Raw genomic sequence first — 19,189 nt, 5'->3', positions numbered from 1 at the left:
TTACTTATGATTATTTTATTTCCTGATACTTAAACTACATATGATGGAATCGGTAATTGATATTTGTATAGATATTCTTCTGATCTGGACTTGTTTATAATATCGCATTTGGGTGGGAACATGATTTCTGTTATCCTTAGCATACCAAATCTCATCATCACGCTGATAGTGGCTACCTTCGAAAACCTTTTTAAACCTCTTGAATAGAGAGCTACAAGAGAAACGAGTTGGTTTTTTCTTCAGAGTACTGCATGCTTCATCATATCAACAAATAAAGGAGTACATAACCCACACACGGAAATAAACACAGAACATGAGAGGACATAAGTCCCAACACAAGTGCAAAAAACACCCTCACAAAATAATGAAAATTGCAATCAAGCCCCTGGGAGTCCCTGAGCACACGAAGCCCAACACCTGAAACCGCCCACTATCACCGCCGAGACGAACGCCGGAGACACATGAAGCTAACATCATATGAACTGAGGTCACACTATCGCCGAATTGGCTTTCTGAGTCGATTAAGAGACCCATCGTAACTCGAGGTCATTGTCGCTATGGAGCGTCGACCGGGGTCCATCCCCATGCTCCTCAGCCCCAGAACCATTTCGTCCATCCGGTGAAGTCGGGGAGAGTTGCCGGATCTGCCGCCACAAGCCACAGAACCTGCATAGGACCACATCTTCCCGCACACACCATCGTGTCCGCCACCAAGACAAACAACGCTGGCCACACATCTCCAGTACAAGCACCCAGACCAAAGAATGATGCCGAAGGGAACACCACCCAGGCGGAGGCAGGTCTGGAGCACACAACCGCGAACACTTGCCAGAAATGAGTTGGCTGACATAATGAGAATAACTGGATTTGCATGGGAAGAAGTTATGCCGTATTTCCGAAATCAACTACATAGTCCACACATAGCAAACCTGTTCAATGCAAACTTTAGTAGAAATTTGCATGAATTAGTTCCATTACTCTTTATGCTGAGGCTCCTGAGCAATTTGAGGCCACCTTTGTTTCAGTTATTTTGTTGATATTTGAATACATGTTGGGTAGTGTTGTTAGGCATAGGTATATTTAGTATCGTTGTTTGCAATTATACTGCAGCCTCAGTAAAATTTCTTTCCGCTGTTCGTGTACCTATCGTGCTTTAAGCTGTATGAGTTTGAGCTTCAGTTCCCTGAATTGATCTATTTTAGTTCCTGACTCTTACTCTGGCTCTATTTGCTGCTTCCAGACAATGGTGAAATACTTAAATTGTCTGTTTAGGAGGTCTCTGCTGCGGTGGAAAGATTAATCTATATGTTCATCTGTTGTGTTTACCAAGCTCTGTGTGACAATCATGTTATGTTTCGTCGCCCTTGTGCCTATCACGTTTGTAATCATGTAGTGCTATGTTTCTTCACCCTTGTGTCTACCTTAGTTTTGGGCATGATTCATTCTCTTCACTCAATGTCTACCTTAGTTGCTAAGATTTGTGAGATAGACCCAAAAAATCAAGTAGGAGGAGTAGATTTCAGGATTCCTTATCATTGGTGTTAAGGCTTATTTTCACGATCTATTATGGCGGCTGATATGCATTTGTGCTAGAACTCTGTGTGGGCCTCCATCGTACCGTGCTGGTGGATATTTTGGTGGAAATGCCAATTAGGGCCAGTTCTTTTGAAGTGTAGTGTAGCTTATGCATAAGCTGCGATAGAAATAAGCCTCAGAGAAGCCGCCGTGAAAATAAGCCATCCAATTCTTTTAGTTTTGTCGTTTTAGCTTATTTTATCATACATCTGGTGACAGTAGCCCGAACACCTTGCGCGCGAACTAGGCAACACCGGAGCTGGCTCAGCAGGTGTCCGATGTGGGCTTGATGGAGATGCATGGAAGAAGGCGACCTCGCCGGAGGTCGTTCCGGTGGTCGGACAGGCAGAGGAGCAGAGATAACGGGGAGGATGCTTAGAGGCCAGAGGGGTGGCTTCGGCGGTGACTAGAGGGCGCCTACGGAGGCGGAGCTTCGAGCGTCGCGGGTGACGACGATGCCGGAGGGACTGGGGCAGCCGGGGTGGGTTTAGCCTCCGTTCGTTGGTGCCGGGGAAGACCATGGAGGTCAGTGAGCGGTAGCGGTGGTGCCCTGGAAACCCTAGCGGGATAGCGGGCTCTCTGTTCTCTCGCGGGACAGGTGAGGGCAGGGTCGTGGGCAGACGTGGGGGTAGTTTGGCTGTAATATGTGTGAACGTTGAGAACAAACAAATATACCCCTTCGTGTTTTAAGTGACCGCTGCGCGAAGCTGCCCTTACCCCAGCTTTTTTCCATTGTGAAGAAGATGTCTATGGAAATAAGTTAAGCTCAACTCTCAAAATGAGTTCTTTTGGGCTTCTAGCTTAATTTGGCAATAAGCTGCCAAAAGCCACAAAAGAACTGGCCCTTACTTCTGCTATTTGTAATGCACAGACATATGTGTTGTTTCTATACCTATATATACCTACCTATAACAAAAGGGAGGTTTGCTTGTGCCAGATTTTTTTCGTCCATAACCGCATTGTTGTTTTTTCCGTCCGTAACTGCATTGTTGTTTTTTCCGTCCGTAACTGCATTGCCGATTTTTTTGTCTGTCACCCATATGAGATGTGCACTGACACGGGAGTGGGATTCGAACTCGACTGATCGACCCTTCAATGCATTGACATGGGCCACGGGACTCGAAGAGAATAGGCTTCATTGATTGATAACAATGTTTACAGGAAAAGCAATTGGGTCATAGCGAGAGCTCAACCAGAAAGTGCGGCCCTTGGGGGAGAGAAACATCGGACCTAGCTAGCCTATGAGCTTCAAAAGTGAAATTACATGAATTAAACACTTTGGTAGTTTCTAAAATCTCTTTGATATATATTACTATAGTTTCCTCCGGCGCCTTGTAGAATATGGTTAACCACCTGTTTGAAATCTGACGTAATCTGAAGATGTTGCATGCTTAAGTCTTGAGCCAAAGACAAAGCCTATCTGCAGGCAAGAGCCGGGCTTCTAACAAGGCGGGACCAGTAATGCCCTAGATTACTAGCACTGAAGACCAAAGGTAGGATCCGTCTCGGTCACGCCATATTGTCCTTGCTATACCCAAACACTATGAACATGCTGAGAATTTTTTTCCTTCTTCCGTTGCACGAACACATTTGCTCTTTTAGGGGTATAATGCTTTTTTTAGAAGTTCAACGTAATCGTTAAAACATCATGGTTGAAGGAACCACACATGTCTTCCTGCACCTAGAGATAAAGAAATTTTAGCTATACTATTAGCCTCAAAATTTCAAGACCTTCTCCATACATAAAATCACACTCCAAATTTTAAATTTGCTAGTACGGATCTCCTAAACAGTAGCTACATGTCTTCCTCCTTCATTCGCCTCAATATCCTTAATCACTGTGGCGCAGTCCAAAGATACCAGGACCCATGAGATGTCCGAATCCATAGCCAGCGCCAAAGCCTCACGGCATGCTAAGACTTCCAAGATTGGCACGTCATTAATACCCAAAAAAGTGATACACAATGAGGCCATGTAATTTTCAAGATGGACACATTTGCTAATACTCCCGCGGATCCATATTATTTCTCTTAAATTAAATATGGAGGATTGGGCTGAGCCGTACTATTTGGGCCTCGTCGATGCCTCTGTGTAGCGTGTAATTCTATAGCTTTTCTATTTTTTAGGGAAACTTATGTAGTACCAGTACGTTGCTCAAGGAAAATGTAGTACTAGTAGAGAGTTTGCCGTACTGCGTTTCCTGTTGGTCTTCGTCAATGCCAGTCGCCACACCGCTGCCACCGTTCCCTTCGACTTCAAGCACTCACCACGCCGCCACTCACTTCATCGGAACCCTCACATATGCTGCTCCGATCCAGGCTGCGCGTAGCCAACCAGGATAAAGCCGGACGGGCGACCGTGCCGTGAAGACGAAGCAAGGCAGGCCCGGACCGACTCACCGGCTTCCCCGAAGATATCCTGCAGGAGATCCTCGTCCGCCTCCCGGCCAAGTCCGTCCTCCTTTGCCACGACATCTACCGGCTATGGCGCCTCCTCGCCTCCGACCCCGCGTTCTTCCTGGACCACCACCGCCGCCAGCCAAAGCTTGTCGTAATCAGCTCCTACCGAGCCGACGATGGCGATGTCAAGCATCCCCGCCTCGAAGCACTCCTCAACCTCCAAGACGACGAGATCCGGCCAGTCTTCGGGTTCGCCAAACACTTTGGTTCCGGCTTCACCATCCGAGCATCCTGCGACGGCCTCTTCTTCGCCAGTCACTACATCTGCAACCCGGCGACACGGTAATGGCGCCCCTCAGCATGAACCCTAAGCTCCGTGTGGACAACGTCGTCGGCCTCTTCCAGCACCAACCTTCAGGGGAGTACCGCGTGCTGTATTGGAAAAAACCTCCCTTCAATGGATCGGCGTGCGAACCGTCCACTTGAGTACCACGTCCTCACCGTGGGAGCCGACAACTCGAGGCATGTCCATTGTTCGTTAACCGGGGAGATATGCTAGGGACTAGTCAATGGCACCTTGCACATATCAGGTTTTCACCACCACCAGATAGTGGTGTTTGACACCATGACGGAGACGTTCTGGGAGATGACCCTGCCGCCTTTGTACCCCTACCATGTTACGCACTTGCTTGACATGCATGGGAAGCAAGCTTGCCGTGTGCACGAGGGAGGGCGACGAGGGTGAGATGAGCATATTCACGTTGGAGAGCAGTGAGCCTGACGTCTGGGCATTTCACCACCGGATTAAGCCGCCGGTGATGGATCTTAGGCGTTTCCAGAAGCAGTGGGGTTGGTTTGCGAAGGTTGTGTCCAAGGAGGGAGACATGCTTCTCAGTTCCTATGGACAACTATTGCATTGTGACAAATGGGGCAATTTGGTTGCCAACTTCAAGTTTGATGATGACATGCCGGTGGTCATTCATCATAGGCTCAAAGAGTCTTATTCAGCACTTGTTTTTCGAAACGAAGAATTATTAAGTTTTTCTTTGTGGTGTTCCAAAAATTTCTTCTATGTTTGAATTCTTATTTCCTGATACTTGAACCACATATGATATAGAATCACTAGTCTATATTTATATACATATTCTTCTCATCCAGACCTGTTTATAACATCACATTTGGCTGGGAACATGATTTCGGTTATCCGTAGCATACCAGATCTCATTGTCACGCTCATAGTCACTACTAGGGAGAAGCTTATACACATAACCTTAGCAGCAGCGCGGTTTAAAAAGAGGCGCTACTAGTAGGTTCTTAGTAGTAGCGAGTTATGGCAAACCGCGCTGCTGTTATGGCCCGCCAGGGATACTGGACCTGCACTACAGCTACTGACTTTAGCAATAGCGTTGGGACAAAACACGCGCTACTAATAAGCCCAGGCTATCATCGTCCTCCGCACCCGACCTCTCAGTCTCCCCTCCTCACTCTCCATCTCCACTCTCTCTCCCACCCTCGTCGGCGGCCTGCCCCCGCACTGCTCCGGCAGCCCTCCCCCAGCCCGTGCCCGCACTGCTCCGGCACATTTCCGCCGCCATCGCCGCCTCCTTGTCGGTAAGCCGCCTCCCTTCTCCCGCTCTCTCCTTCCTCCCTCCTCCCTCCTCGGCCGGCTGCCCTCCTCCTCTCTCTCCTCCCTCCCTCCTTCGCTCCGTCCGCCTCCGGTCACCATCCTCCCTTCTCTCTCCCTCCTCCCTCCCTCCCTCCTCCCTCCTACCACTAGTAGAAAACAGGGCATTGGTTGAAGCTCAATCTACACATTAGTCCTAGTTGCATTACGAACTGGGACTAATATGAGCATTAATCTCGGTTCGAGTGACTAGTGCGCCGGGCAGGCATTAGTCCCGGTTCGAGCGACTAGTGCGCCGGGCAGGCATTAGTCCCGGTTCAAATGGGACCTTCACCCTTTAGTCCCGGTTGGTGTCTCAAACTGGGACTAAAGATTAGACCTTTAGTCCCGGTTCGAGCCGCCAACCGGGACTAAAGGGGTTGAGGCTTTAGTCCCGGTTGGTGGCTCCAACCGGGACTAAAGGGGTTGAGGCTCCATCCAGTTTGTTGTTAAGGTAGCCCTGTCAGCAGCTCCTTCCAGAAAAATGTTTTCTCATGTAAAGTAGTAGACCATAAAGGAAGCTGCACCCTACAAACAGAGAAATATCAAAATCTGAGGAAGGTGTTTTGGAACTGGAAAAGTATAGTAACTTCACACGAGGAATAACCTCTCCAATATGTACAAATACAATCGGTTTAATATGAAACAAAACAAAAACAAAAACAGAAATTAAGAGAAACTAAGAAATGCATACCGGACCATGCTAAGCACCTTCAGTTTGACCATAGGTCAAGCTGCTACACCAAGTACACAAAAAAAGGTTAGGCAATATTTCAAGTGAATGAAGAAGGAATTAATAAGATGGAGAGATGCATTATCATCATTAACAAGGAAAAAAAGCATAGGCAATGAAGAATATTTGTTTTATAGTAGGCATGAACATGAATATAGACATACACAGGATATTCTTCCACAATATGTACAATTTAATTTATAGAAATCCATGTTGTTTTATAGTAGGAAGAACACACTTGCATCAACAAAAATACAAAATTGAAATGTAAGATCCGAGTAACTATACAGACAAGCAGCACAATAGTATGCAAGACATGATAACATAGAGCACTATGTCCAGGAGCAGTTCTTAGGAATAGCAGTCAATTACATCATATAGTAATTGGATCCAAAACCATCAACCCATGGTACCTTTTCCTGCAGAAAAAACACAAAAATATATGATATAAAAGCTTCTTATGATCTTCTCTACCAAATATGATCAGTCTGATCTTCGTGACTATGACCAGTCTGATAAAATATGCAAGCGATATGGTACTACCAAAAAGATGGACACAAACTTTGTGAGCTTCCTTATGCACAAATCAGAATAGATGTGTACTGAAAGCCAAAAGATATTCAAGCTTCCAGATGAAAAACTTTGATCAAATAACTTAGGATGTTGCAATCAGCTGACATTATACTGAACCTTAGTGTTGCTGCTCACCTCCACTGAACCATGAAACAAAAAGAATGTGCGACCTGACATTATACTACAGTTTCTTGTGACCGGCAGATTAGGAATGCAGAGCATAAAAATATGGTGGATATAATGATAAATTGAATGACCGGAGGTAGGAAAGCAGGGTCGTGGAATCTATCAAACAGAAGAAATTACTAACATGAAAGTAGTTGTCATTTGTAAGACCACACCTCAGTGTTCTGGTATGCATGTGCGACCTGAACATTGTTATTACGCTAAACATTGGTCAACTGCATTTGCATTTCTAACTTCTTATTAAAAAGATGAGTGGTTTCCTTTCATACAATTCTTGTGTGCTTATTTGAGTGGATGTCAATAATTTAGATAATCACTATCTGGGAATATGGCAGCTCAAATCAGTAGTAAAATGTAGTAGCGTAACTGATAAAAAATGCATTGAAACATCTCTAATAGAATCAGAATCCGCTGTTCAAAGATACGGAATCAACTTAAAAGATAATCCCGGCTGTAGGCTTTCGTGGACAGCTTGAGAGTAGTCGTTAGAGCTCTACCCTGTTTTGTCCATAAAAAATAACTGTACGGTACTAATGATTGTAGGCTTGTAGCTAAAGTTATAAACTATGAAGCCACACATAGCCAACTGACGTAGTGAACTACTTAGTTCTGTATTATAAAGCAAAATCTAGACATAATATTCATGCTACGAAACAACTATGAGGTGCACCAACTTCTTTTTGGAAAATACAAACACCCACTAAAGAAGAACAAAGTTGCACTCACCCAGCAGGTCATTTAACGCAAATGCATTGGCTAATGCCAATGATGGCTGTTTCTTACCCAGGATAGCCTTGAAATTGTTAATCGTATGAAAGTTGAGAATGCAAAGAAACCATGATCATTCTACAATTGCTGAAGCAAGTTATTATATTTCAAGAAATCCTATAGAAATGAAGCAATGTAAAAAGGGGAAAACAGTTAGGCACGCACTAAGAAACTGACAAACAATATTTCTCCAACTAAACATCTCCACCTGATGAAATCAATATCCTTGCGGAGGGCCCTATATAATTGGAACAAATAAACAATTTTTAAAAAAAGTGCCCCTCTGTTATCACCATACTATAGCAGATTAATTTAACACAATATAGGATGAGTAGAACTATGATATTAAAACTGAACTAAATGTTCTCGCTACTTGTGCTTTCTGATGCCTTGTGGCATTGCTAATGAAAATACCCTGCAAATCCATTCAAATGAATTTGTACACTTGTGTTGATTTGTCAAAGGAAACGTACTGTAAATAGGACAAGCACCTTTACAGAAGTTGACATTACAATAAGCTTAATGACCTTTCAGAATAACTTGTGTGGTGCTAAAAGAGCTGCCCCTGCAATTACAGTCAACAGTTAATTGATGGCTTCATTCTTATTAGTGGAGCAAGGAAAATAGGGAGCACAAATGAAAATGATCATACAGGAAGATCGTCATCATGGGGCGTGGAAAAGTGTTCTGCACTTGGAGAGCAAAGCATGCAAAAATGTACAGAAAGAACATGAACTCTTGACCTGTTGCCATGTCCTCGGCCGAGTGCCAACGCCATGACCGAGTAAAAAAAATATAGCCTATTCAAGCTTGACTGGATATATAGATTCCCAAGGAAAAATTACAAATCTATACTAATACTAATATAGTGGATATCAAGATTCTTAGGAGAAATCTGTAAACTAAGACACTAAAATAGAATCATAGCCCATCCCAAGACAACTGCATATACATACAAAGATTTTTCAAGAGTAGATATGATTCTGGCATATGTTCAAACCAGGAATACAAATAGTGAAAATGTTTATCCTAAAATTTGCTCTAAAACCTACAATTGTTTATCTTGCAAATATTAAAACATAAGCATTAGCATTCCTTTTGGCATAAAAAGAACAGGATCGAAACAGTTAAAGGAAGAAAGAACCACCCTTTTTTGTCAAACCATTCCTTTTCAGGGAACCTTTGTTAGGCAAGCCTTGTGGCATCTGTAACCCCGAAACCACCACACATAACTCACTATAAGAAAAGTGTAGTTTCAAGCTTCCTATAATGGAGTATTTAGATTCCTAACATACCGAGAAAAAGAATCAATCGTGCAATGAAGATATGTAGGTAAACAAAAGAAAGAATGCTTTTCACTGGAAATCTCATCTAACTTCGTCGTATGCTCTTCTCTCCCTCATGTAGTCATGTTTATAGCATCAAAATGAGAGGACAAAGGTTAACAAGAGGGAGAAAAAGGACCTTGAACTTCTTCAATTCTTTAGCTAAACTTCATCCTCAGATCTGCACATGTCATGTTTAGTAAACGAATATATTAGCAAGTTTAAATGCGAGCACATTGTCGCACATTACAATATCAATCTGGTACATGAATGGGCACCAAGCATCGAGCACTTTAAAAGCTAAGTTACCGAAAGGAAACATTAAGCATTATAATGCTAACTTCACTTACACATATACACATAGAAAGACATTATGACTAAGGAAAATAACTTGACCAAAGGAAAGTAGAGAATTAATACTATGGATAATTGGATCCCACAAGATTTAACGAGGTACTTTAGTATACACTACTGGATCCAACACACAATTCAAAAGATATAGAGCATAATTGGTTTGCTACCAATATTTGGCTTGCCAAATGTTGGCACTGCCAACTATTGGCAATACCGAGATTTGCCAACTATTGGCAACTTTATGTGAGAGAGGCAAAACAACTCGTAGCCAACCAAGTAGTTGCCAATATTTGGCACAATGCCAAACATTGGCATGCCAATTTTTGGCAGCAAACCAATCATGCTCATAGCATACGTCAGCCTGTACTTTACCATCAACATAGAATTGGGGTTCATGACCGACTGACTAACAGGACTTTATAAATTAGCAGAAGGAAGGTCCTTTCGAACTGCATCTCAGTTGGTACAGCTCCATGTAATAATTCTACACGATGGATTAAAGGATGAACACTGAATAGAATCTTCAGTTTGCTATGCTTCAGAGAGCGACCAGAAAGAGATTGTACCTTTGGGTATCCCATGCAATTGCCACGCTGGGCCTGCAGGATTTCAGAGTAAAGGAAGTTCATGTCACACATCACAGAACATAAAATTTCTTCATCACCAGCCTAGTCAATATTCATATATGATACAGTAACATGTAGCATCATTTTCTCATGCGCAAGCACACATCTTTTTGCAACTAACAGACTGTATCTAAAGCCACCCAAAATCTGACTTAATATCTAATCAAACAAGTAAATCCCACTTTTTTAGACCAAACAAGTAGAATCCTGCCTTCCTCTGGCTACAGTTTAGTCTTGGCTAGAATTTAATCTAACTAGCAGAAACCTCATCAGAATTCAATCTAGAATATGAACGGCAATAAAACAATTCTAAGCGCAGAGGAGAAAGAGGGGAGAGAAGCTGACCGGAAAAGGTTGTCTGGGCGAGCTGAGTGTCGTGGTTCTAGCACTGACAGTGATGTAGGGGGGTGAGTATGGAGAGGCTAGATCCTAGCAATTGGGAAGTTGTTACACGCGAGGTTTACGAGTTCAGGCCCTTCTCGGAGGAAGTAATAGCCCTACGTCTCGGAGCCCGGAGGCGGTCGACTGGATTATGCGTGTATGGATTACAGGGGTGCGAACCCTTCCTACTGAGGAGGGGGTGGCTTATATAGAGTTCGCCGGCCCCCTCCTGCCCTCAGTAATGCAGGGTTTAAAGTACATTTAAGATGGGGCGTTACTGGTAACGCCTCTAATAAAGTGCTATAATGACCATGAAGACTACTTAACAGCTGACCGTTTGCCTACGGAGTGACTGTAGGTCTCCTGGCGGTCGAGTGGTAGCTTCTTGGTCGAGTGTCTTGAACCTGTCGAGTGGAGTACCTTCAAGTCGATTGATAGATGATTTCTTCTAGGGATGTCCTTGTATAGGACTCTTTGAGACGGGTCCGTGCTCCTACCCCAGGTACGTAGCTTCATCATTAGCCCCCGAATGGGTCGAGGTTAGAGTGGGGGAAGAGTTGGGGATCCTTCCCGACTGGTTCTTTGGGGCTGTATGAGAGCCTTGTTTAGAGTCAGTTGTCGCGGGTGACGTCACCAACCTCTTTCAGTCGTTCAGTCGCCTTGATCCATTCCAGGCCCTTCGTCGAGTGAATATCTTTGCTTGCGACACGCCGAGTGTTGGTGCGAGCGGGATACTCTATTTTTGGCCAGTGGTTCTGCGGCCCGCGGATCTCACGGGATTTGGATTTTGGGAAGCGCGCGGGACGGGAGCAGCCGCAGTAATCGGAAGTGATAAAGTGGAAACTCCTCGATCCTCGCGTCGCCTTTTTCGCCACGTACTGCGCGCGCGTCCGCTGCGGGATTTGACTGGACCGCCTGGGCCTACCGGTCAGCCACTCGGGAGCAGCCCCTTATAAGTTGCCGGCTCAGGGTTTCCAAGCCGCGCGCTTCTCTTCTTCTTCCTTCTTTCTTCCTCTCTCTTTTCGCCAGCCCTCCCGCGACCCTCGGCCGTACCCTAGCGCCGTTAGCCCGTGCGAGACTTCGCCGGCGACGATGGTGAAGGGCAAGACCACTGCTTTGGAGCGCGCGAAGAAGGCGGCGGCGGCGGGGAAAGGAAAGAAGTCTTCTTGAGGTGGATCTTCCTCCCGGACCACCCTGCCCAAGGGTTGGATTCAGGGCGACTGGATGCCATCGGTGCTCCGGCAGGAAGATCTCGATGACATGGTCGAGGGAGGGGCCATTCCCCACGAGGCCGCGCGTCTCCCGGGGAGGGAGATCGAGCCGCAACCCCGCGACGGTGAGTGCGTGCTCCTCGCCACCCACATCGGCCGAGGGTTTTCTCTGCCTCCCCATCCATTCTTCCGGAGCTTCTTGAATTTCTTCGGAGCGCAGCTCCATCACTTTACCCCCAACTCCATAGTCTATCTTGTCGCGTTCATCTCCATGTGCGAGGCCTTCCTGGGTTGCCGTCCGCATTGGGGGCTTTTCAAGCATATTTTTACTTGCCGCTCCCAGTCGGTTAAAAAGGCTAGGTCGAGTGATGAGAAGACGCAAGTGATCCAGCTGTGCGGGCGCCTTGCGATCCAGACGAGGGGGAAGAGCTGTTTCCCCTCTATCACCTTCCCGGAGTCGGTCCGCGGCTGGCAGTCGACCTGGTTCTACTGCCAGGACCAGGCGACCCCAGGACAGTCGACTGGTCTTCCTCCTTTTTCTCTCGACCGAGCCGAGAAGCCCGTCTCTCTGAAGGTCACGCCGGAGGAAAGTGCTCAAGTCAAGGTATTGGCGGGTCGAGTGGTTGAGCTTGTCCGTGAGGGAGTGACTGGGATGGATCTGTTAGAGGTCTTTCTCCAGAGGCGCATCCAGCCGCTCCAGGCGCGAGACCACCCGATGTGGCTATATCCTGGCCTTGACGACACCACTCGAATCCACACGGAGGAGGTCACCGACGAGATGCTGGAGGGGTGGCTGTCAAGAATCACAGGGAACAAAGACAACCCCCGAGGAGCCAGAAGGGTAATTCCACTCGACAACTCATATGAAGTGGATCAGGTATGTCTTTGTGTCCGGTATCTGGCCCTCTGTATTAACCTTCTTTGGATAAGTCGATTGACTTTCGTCTTGTCTGTTGTCTTCCAGGCTACCACTGAGATGTACTCGATGCCCAATGGGGCACAAGGGTCGACTGAGGAAGGTGAGGGGAGCGGAGGCGAGAGCGGGGACGACCAGGTCGAGTGGGAGTCCGACGGCAAGGGAGAGGACGGCGACGACATCTTCTCCAGCGAAGAGGAGGTGGAGGCTGAACCCTCCCGCCCGAAGGGACGGTCCAAGCTCGCCCACGATCCAGCGCAGGAACGTGGCAAGGCGGCTGCTCCTGTTGGGCAGTCGTCGAAACGCCCTCGGACTTCTTCTCCTCCGCCGGCCGGAAAGGCTCCCAAGCACCCACGAACGACGCCATCCAAGCCGCCCAAGGCCTTGCCCAAGATGAAGATAGCTGTTCCCACCATTTCGGGGTAATAACACTTGCTTTCCTTCGTCGACTATGGACGGATCCTTGGTCGATTCACTGGGTCAACGGACTAACTTTCGAGATTTCCAGTGGTGCAACTTCTGAGGTCTCCGCCAGGAACGACGACCAAGAGATGGAGGACGCTGTCACCTCCAACCCTGGTACGATCACTGACGTCCTGCTTACGAGTAGACTGAAGCGTTGGTCGATTGAATGTTTTCCTTGCAGCTCCTCCTCATGTTATCGACCTCCCGGACGACGACGACAACGCACTACTGAGGTTGAAGAGGAAGAAGAAGGCGTTGGCTGGCAAGACTCCGCAATCCACTCCGGCGCCTGAGGCCGCAGTTCGGGATGATGGCGAACCTACTCGGGCTTCCGTGACTTTTGCTGTTCCTCTGACGAGTGTGCGGCCTTCAACGTCGATTGCAGATCCGTCTTCGCTTTTTGCTGCGTACCCCGTCCCTGAGGACCAAGCGGCTGCTACGAAGGAGGCAGTACGCCAGGCCGGATTCATGATGGAACAGGTCAAAGTGGCTCGGGAGGCTTGCCAGGCAGCTTATGACGCAAGCTCGGCTCTTCAGAGCAATGTCCAGGTCAGTCGACTTCAACACTTGGTTTGTTTTGGTATGTCCTTTGAAGAATCTCTTTTCTGAAGATCTTTAAGTTTGTACACCCACTGGGTGTGTTTGCCAGTTTTTGGACGAGTGGGGGCACGCTAAGTGCACCCACTGGGTGTAGTCCCCGAGACTACGGTCGACTGCTGGCAGTCGACTGTAGTCTTTAAATTGAGTCGTAGTTGAGTTTCTTGGCTCTGTCTGATCGGGCCATGCCACATGGAACGGTATCCCGTCGACTGCGGGCAGTCGACGTCTTTCTCTTCTTTTTTTTTACTGGGTGTAGGCTACTGTCTTAGAAACTCCATTATTGTCTCTTAGCTGCTCGGAAGCAACTTGTCTTTGACTCGACTTCAGGGGTCGGTCGGGTGGGATAGGAACCGGTGGGGGCACGCTAAGTGCACCCACTGGGTGTAGTCCCCGAGACTATGGTGGACTGCTGGCAGTCGACCGTAGTCTTAGTATTTATTGTCTTTGTTGCTCTCTTTTTTACTGAGATTGCAACTCCTCCCCTTCGACTTCAGAAGTCTTGTGATCTTGGAGCCCGCTTGGCTGACCTGGAGAAGCAGCAAATTCAAATGAACCTTGATCTGGAGCTGGCCAGGGCGGAGCTGCAGAAGGTCAGAGACGGCGCCGCGGGTAAGACGCCTTTGTCGACTGGTTAGTTTTCAGGCTTGAGTATCTCTTCGCTTTCTCCGACTCAATCATCATTTTTGCAGAAAAATTGAAAGAAGCTCTGGCGAAGAAGGATCAGGACTTGGCTGCTGCCCGTAAGGAGGCTGATGACAAGACCGCTCTGGCCGCGCAGAAGCTGGCTTCGGTCGACCAATTAGAAGGGGAGAACACCAAGTTGAAGACCGCTCTGAAGGAAGCCAATAGGGAGTGTTCGCGTTGGAAGAAGGAGAACCCCACCCTGAGCGAGAAGATGGAAAGCATCGCTCGCAGGAGAGACGACCTGGAGAGCTACTTGAGGAGCTTTGCCAAGAAGCTGTACATCAAGCTCGAAGGTGCACAATTAGTTCCGACTGGTTCTTTTTTTGTGTCAACCCAGTTTTATGAAATTTGACTTATCTTTGGGTCGTGCATGCAGAACTTTGCCAGAACTTCGAAGAGGAGACCGGGCGGATCGAAACAGGTTTGGATCCAATCAACTCTCCGGTGCAAGACGAAGCTGCCATGAACCTGCTCCAACTGGAATCCCGTGTTGACTGTCTCGTGGATTACTTGGCTCGACTAAAGGTCGCCATGACGCGGATCGACCCGACGCTTTGGCCAGAGTCCACGCTCCAGAATGATCTTGAGTCTCTGATGACTCGACACAACGGAATCCCTGACCGAGTGCAAGAGTGGAAGAAGTCCTCAGCTCGATGTGGTGCTGACGTGGCTCTGTCTCTGGTCCACGTCCATTGCAAGGAGGTGCGGGAGGAGAAGCTGGCCGCCATCCAAGTCGCCAACACGAGGAAGCACAACTTCCAGGACTTCATGGAGACATTTATTGCTGCTGCTACCCGCATCGCAGATGGGATCGACTTGGACGAGTTTGTCACCCTTGCCAGCCCTCCTCCTCCTGAGGAGTGAAAAAACTTGCCTCGGAATGCCGAGTGTATTTTGTAATCCGTTAAACTCTGCTTTAAATTGGCCTCGGAATGCCGAGTGGGAGTGTAACAGTTAAACTCTGCCGAGCTGGGAGCTCGAGTACTTTGATCTGAGGTCTCTGGGACCTTTTAGGCTTTATTTGAACTTGATTTGTCGTTGAATCCCTTCGTGGATGACCCGTCGAGTGGTATTTGATCTTCACTCGAAATATCTTTGTGTCTGGGGTGCAGCTCCGAAGGAGAAGGTGGCAGTCGATCTGCCCCTCGTTGTCCTTGGGAAATGAGAAGTGTTTCATACTTAGGCGAGTGCGGGACTGCAGCTAAGCCTCCGAGTGGGAGGTTTGCTCTCCACTTGGCAGGATTTTCAAACTTAGGCGAGTGCTGGCTGCAGCTAAGTCTCTTCGTAGGAGAACTTAGGCGAGCGCGGGACTGCAGCTAAGCCCCCCAGTGGGAGGATTTCTCTCCACTCGGTAGGATTTTTCAAACTTAGGCGAGTGCTGACCGCAGCTAAGTCTCTTCGTAGGAGAACTTAGGCGAGTGCTGGACTGCAGCTAAGCCCCCGAGTGGGAGGTTTGCTCTCCACTCGGTAGGATTTTTCAAACTTAGGCGAGTGCTGACTGCAACTAAGTCTCTTCGTAGGAGAACTTAGGCGAGTGCGGGACTGCAGCTAAGCCTCAGAGTGGGTGGTTTGCTCTCCACTCGGTAGGATTTTTCAAACTTAGGCGAGTGCTGACTGCAGCTAAGTCTCTTCGTAGGAGAACTTAGGTGAGTGCTGGACTGCAGCTAAGCCCCCGAGTGGGAGGTTTGCTCTCCACTCGGTAGGATTTCTCAAACTTAGGCGAGTGCTGACTGCAGCTAAGTCTCTTCGTAGGAGAACTTAGGTGAGTGCTGGACTGCAGCTAAGCCCCCGAGTGGGAGGTTTGCTCTCCACTCGGTAGGATTTTTCAAACTTAGGCGAGTGTTGACTGCAGCTAAGTCTCTTCGTAGGAGAACTTAGGCGAGTGCTGGACTGCAGCTAAGCCCCCGAGTGGGAGGTTTGCTCTCCACTCGGTAGGATTTTTCAAACTTAGGCGAGTGCTGACCGCAGCTAAGTCTCTTCATAGGAGACCCTAGGCGAGTGCTGGACTACAGCTAAGCCCCCGAGTGGGAGGTTTGCTCTCCACTCGGTAGGATTTTTCAAACTTAGGCGAGTGCTGACTGCAGCTAAGTCTCTTCGTAGGAGAACTTAGGCGAGTGCTGGACTGCAGCTAAGCCCCCGAGTGGGAGGTTTGCTCTCCACTCGGTAGGATTTTTCAAACTTAGGCGAGTGCTGACCGCAGCTAAGTCTCTTCGTAGGAGAAGTTAGGCGAGTGCTGGACTGCAGCTAAGCCCCCGAGTGGGAGGATTGCTCTCCACTCGGTAGGATTTTTTTTTGAACTTAGGCGAAATGGATTCGCGGCTAAGTCACCCACTGGGGGTTTTCGTATGTAAACAAAAGTGACAGCAATCATTGGAACACTCTTGTCTTTGATAAAAATGAACTGCGGAAGTTTCTTTTATTACATCTTTATAGGAAGGAACTTAAGTGTAAAAGTGGCGGAGCAGCTCTGCGTTCCAAGCTCGCGGCTCGTCGATCTGGCGATCAACATTGTAGAGGTGATATGCTCCGTTGTTGAGGACTCTGGTGATGATGAAGGGGCCTTCCCAAGTAGGAGCAAGCTTGTGCGGTTTCTGTTGATCCACTCGGAGGACCAAATCTCCCTCTTGGAAAGGTCGACTCTTCACATGTCGGGCATGGAATCGACGCAAGTCTTGCTGATAAATGGTCGATCTGATCATGGCCATCTCTCTTTCTTCTTCCATGAGGTCTACTTCATCTTGCCGAGCCTGTTCTGCTTCATCTTCGGTGTAAAGCTTGACTCGGGGAGCGTTGTGAAGGAGATCACTTGGCAGAACGGCTTCGGCTCCATAAACAAGAAAGAATGGGGTCCTTCCGGTCGATCGGTTAGGGGTGGTCCTTAATCCCCACAAAACTGACGGAAGCTCGTCGACCCAGGCACCTGTCGCGTGCTTGAGATCACGCATTAGTCGGGGTTTTAGTCCTTTGAGGATCAGACCATTTGCTCTTTCAGCTTGTCCATTCGACTGGGGATGGGCGACTGATGCATAGTCGACTCGAGTGCCTTGAGAGGCGCAAAAGGCTCTGAACTGGTCTGAATCGAAGTTTGACCCATTGTCAGTGATGATGCTGTGAGGGACTCCATATCTGAACGTTAGTCCTCTGACGAAACTAATAGCAGTGCTAGCATCGAGGTTCTTGATGGGTTTAGCTTCAATCCACTTGGTAAACTTGTCGACTGCCACAAGCACATGGGTGAAACCGCTCCTGCCTGTTCTCAGAGGACCGACCATGTCCAGTCCCCAGACAGCGAAGGGCCAGACGAGTGGAATGGTCTTCAGGGCTGATGCGGGCTTGTGGGACATGTTGGAGTAGAACTGGCACCCCTCGCACTTGTCAACTATCTCCTTTGCCATCTCATTTGCTCTCGGCTAGTAAAATCCTGCTCGGTATGCTTTGGCCACAATGGTCCGGGAGGACGCATGGTGACCACAGGTCCCCGAGTGGATCTCATCAAGGATCGTCTGACCTTCTTCCGGTGTTATGCACTTCTGACCGATTCCAGTCGCGCTTTCTCTGTACAATTGTCCTTTTATGACTGTGAAGGCCTTGGATCGACGGACGATCTGTCGAGCCTCTTCTTCGTCCTCCGGGAGTTCTTTTCTTAGGATGTACGCGATGTACGGTACCGTCCAGTCGGGGGTGATTGCCAAGACTTCCATGATTAGGTCGACCACAGCAGGAACTTCGACTTCAGTCGGATCCGTGGCACTTTTCGGTTGTGGGGCTTCTTCTGTGAAAGGGTCCTCCTGGACTGACGGCGAGCGGATGTGTTCCAAAAACACATTGCTGGGAATGGCTTCTCTCTTGCAGCCTATCTTTGCCAGATCGTCAGCTGCTTGATTTTTGAGTCGGGGGATGTGGTGAAGCTCTAATCCCTCGAATTTCTTTTCTAGCTTTCTCACTGCATTGCAATAACCAGTCATGGCCGGACTTCTGACGTCCCACTCCTTCATCACCTGATTAACCACCAAATCTGAGTCGCCATAGACCATAAGGCGACGGACGCCGAGTGAAATGGCCATGCGCAACCCATACAGAAGTGCTTCATACTCTGCTTCATTGTTGGAGGAATCGAAGTGAATCTGGAGAACATATCTGAGCTTATCTCCTCGGGGGGAGACTAGAACTACCCCAGCACCGGAACCATTCAGCATTTTAGATCCATCGAAGAACACGGTCCAGTGCTCCGAGTGAACTCGAGTCGCAAGTTGCTGTCCAAAAGCTTAAAGGCTGCTTGGCCGCTCTAAGTCGATTCATTTCTCGTCTCGGTGAAAAGGCTCTGCCTCTTTACCCACTGATGAAGAAGTCTGAGAAGTTCGAGTGGACTCCAGAAGCTGACGCAGCATTTGCAAAGCTCAAAGCTCTGCTCTCCACCCAGCCGGTGCTTGCTGCCCCAATCAGCAAAGAACCTCTGCTGCTTTACATTGCAGCCACAGGACAAGTATTCAGCACAGTACTTACGGTCGAGCGGGAAGAAGAAGGAAAGGCCTTCAGAGTTCAACGCCCAGTCGATTATCTGTCCGAAGTTTTGACCCCTTCAAAACAAAGATACCCTCACTACCAGAAGCTTGTATATGGGATTTACATGACCACGAAGAAGGTTGCACATTACTTCTCTGACCACTCCATTACAGTCGTCAGCGACGCCCCACTGTCAGAGATTCTGCATAACAGAGATGCAACTGGTC

At 48.0% G+C, this 19,189-nt stretch overlaps 1 pseudogene; it reads left to right on the top strand.

Annotated features, from left to right (window-relative positions):
• The first annotated feature begins 3,876 nt into the window (after nucleotides 1-3,876).
• On the top strand, nucleotides 3,877-5,012 carry LOC147983213 (F-box protein At5g65850-like; annotated as a pseudogene).
• Nucleotides 5,013-19,189: the final 14,177 nt, after the last annotated feature.

The sequence above is a fragment of the Triticum urartu genome, chromosome 2A (genome assembly GCF_056163025.1).
Source record: "Triticum urartu cultivar PI428250 chromosome 2A, HENAU_Tu73, whole genome shotgun sequence".
Classification (NCBI taxonomy): Eukaryota; Viridiplantae; Streptophyta; class Magnoliopsida; order Poales; family Poaceae; genus Triticum; species Triticum urartu.
This window is presented reverse-complemented; position numbering and strand designations above follow the sequence as displayed.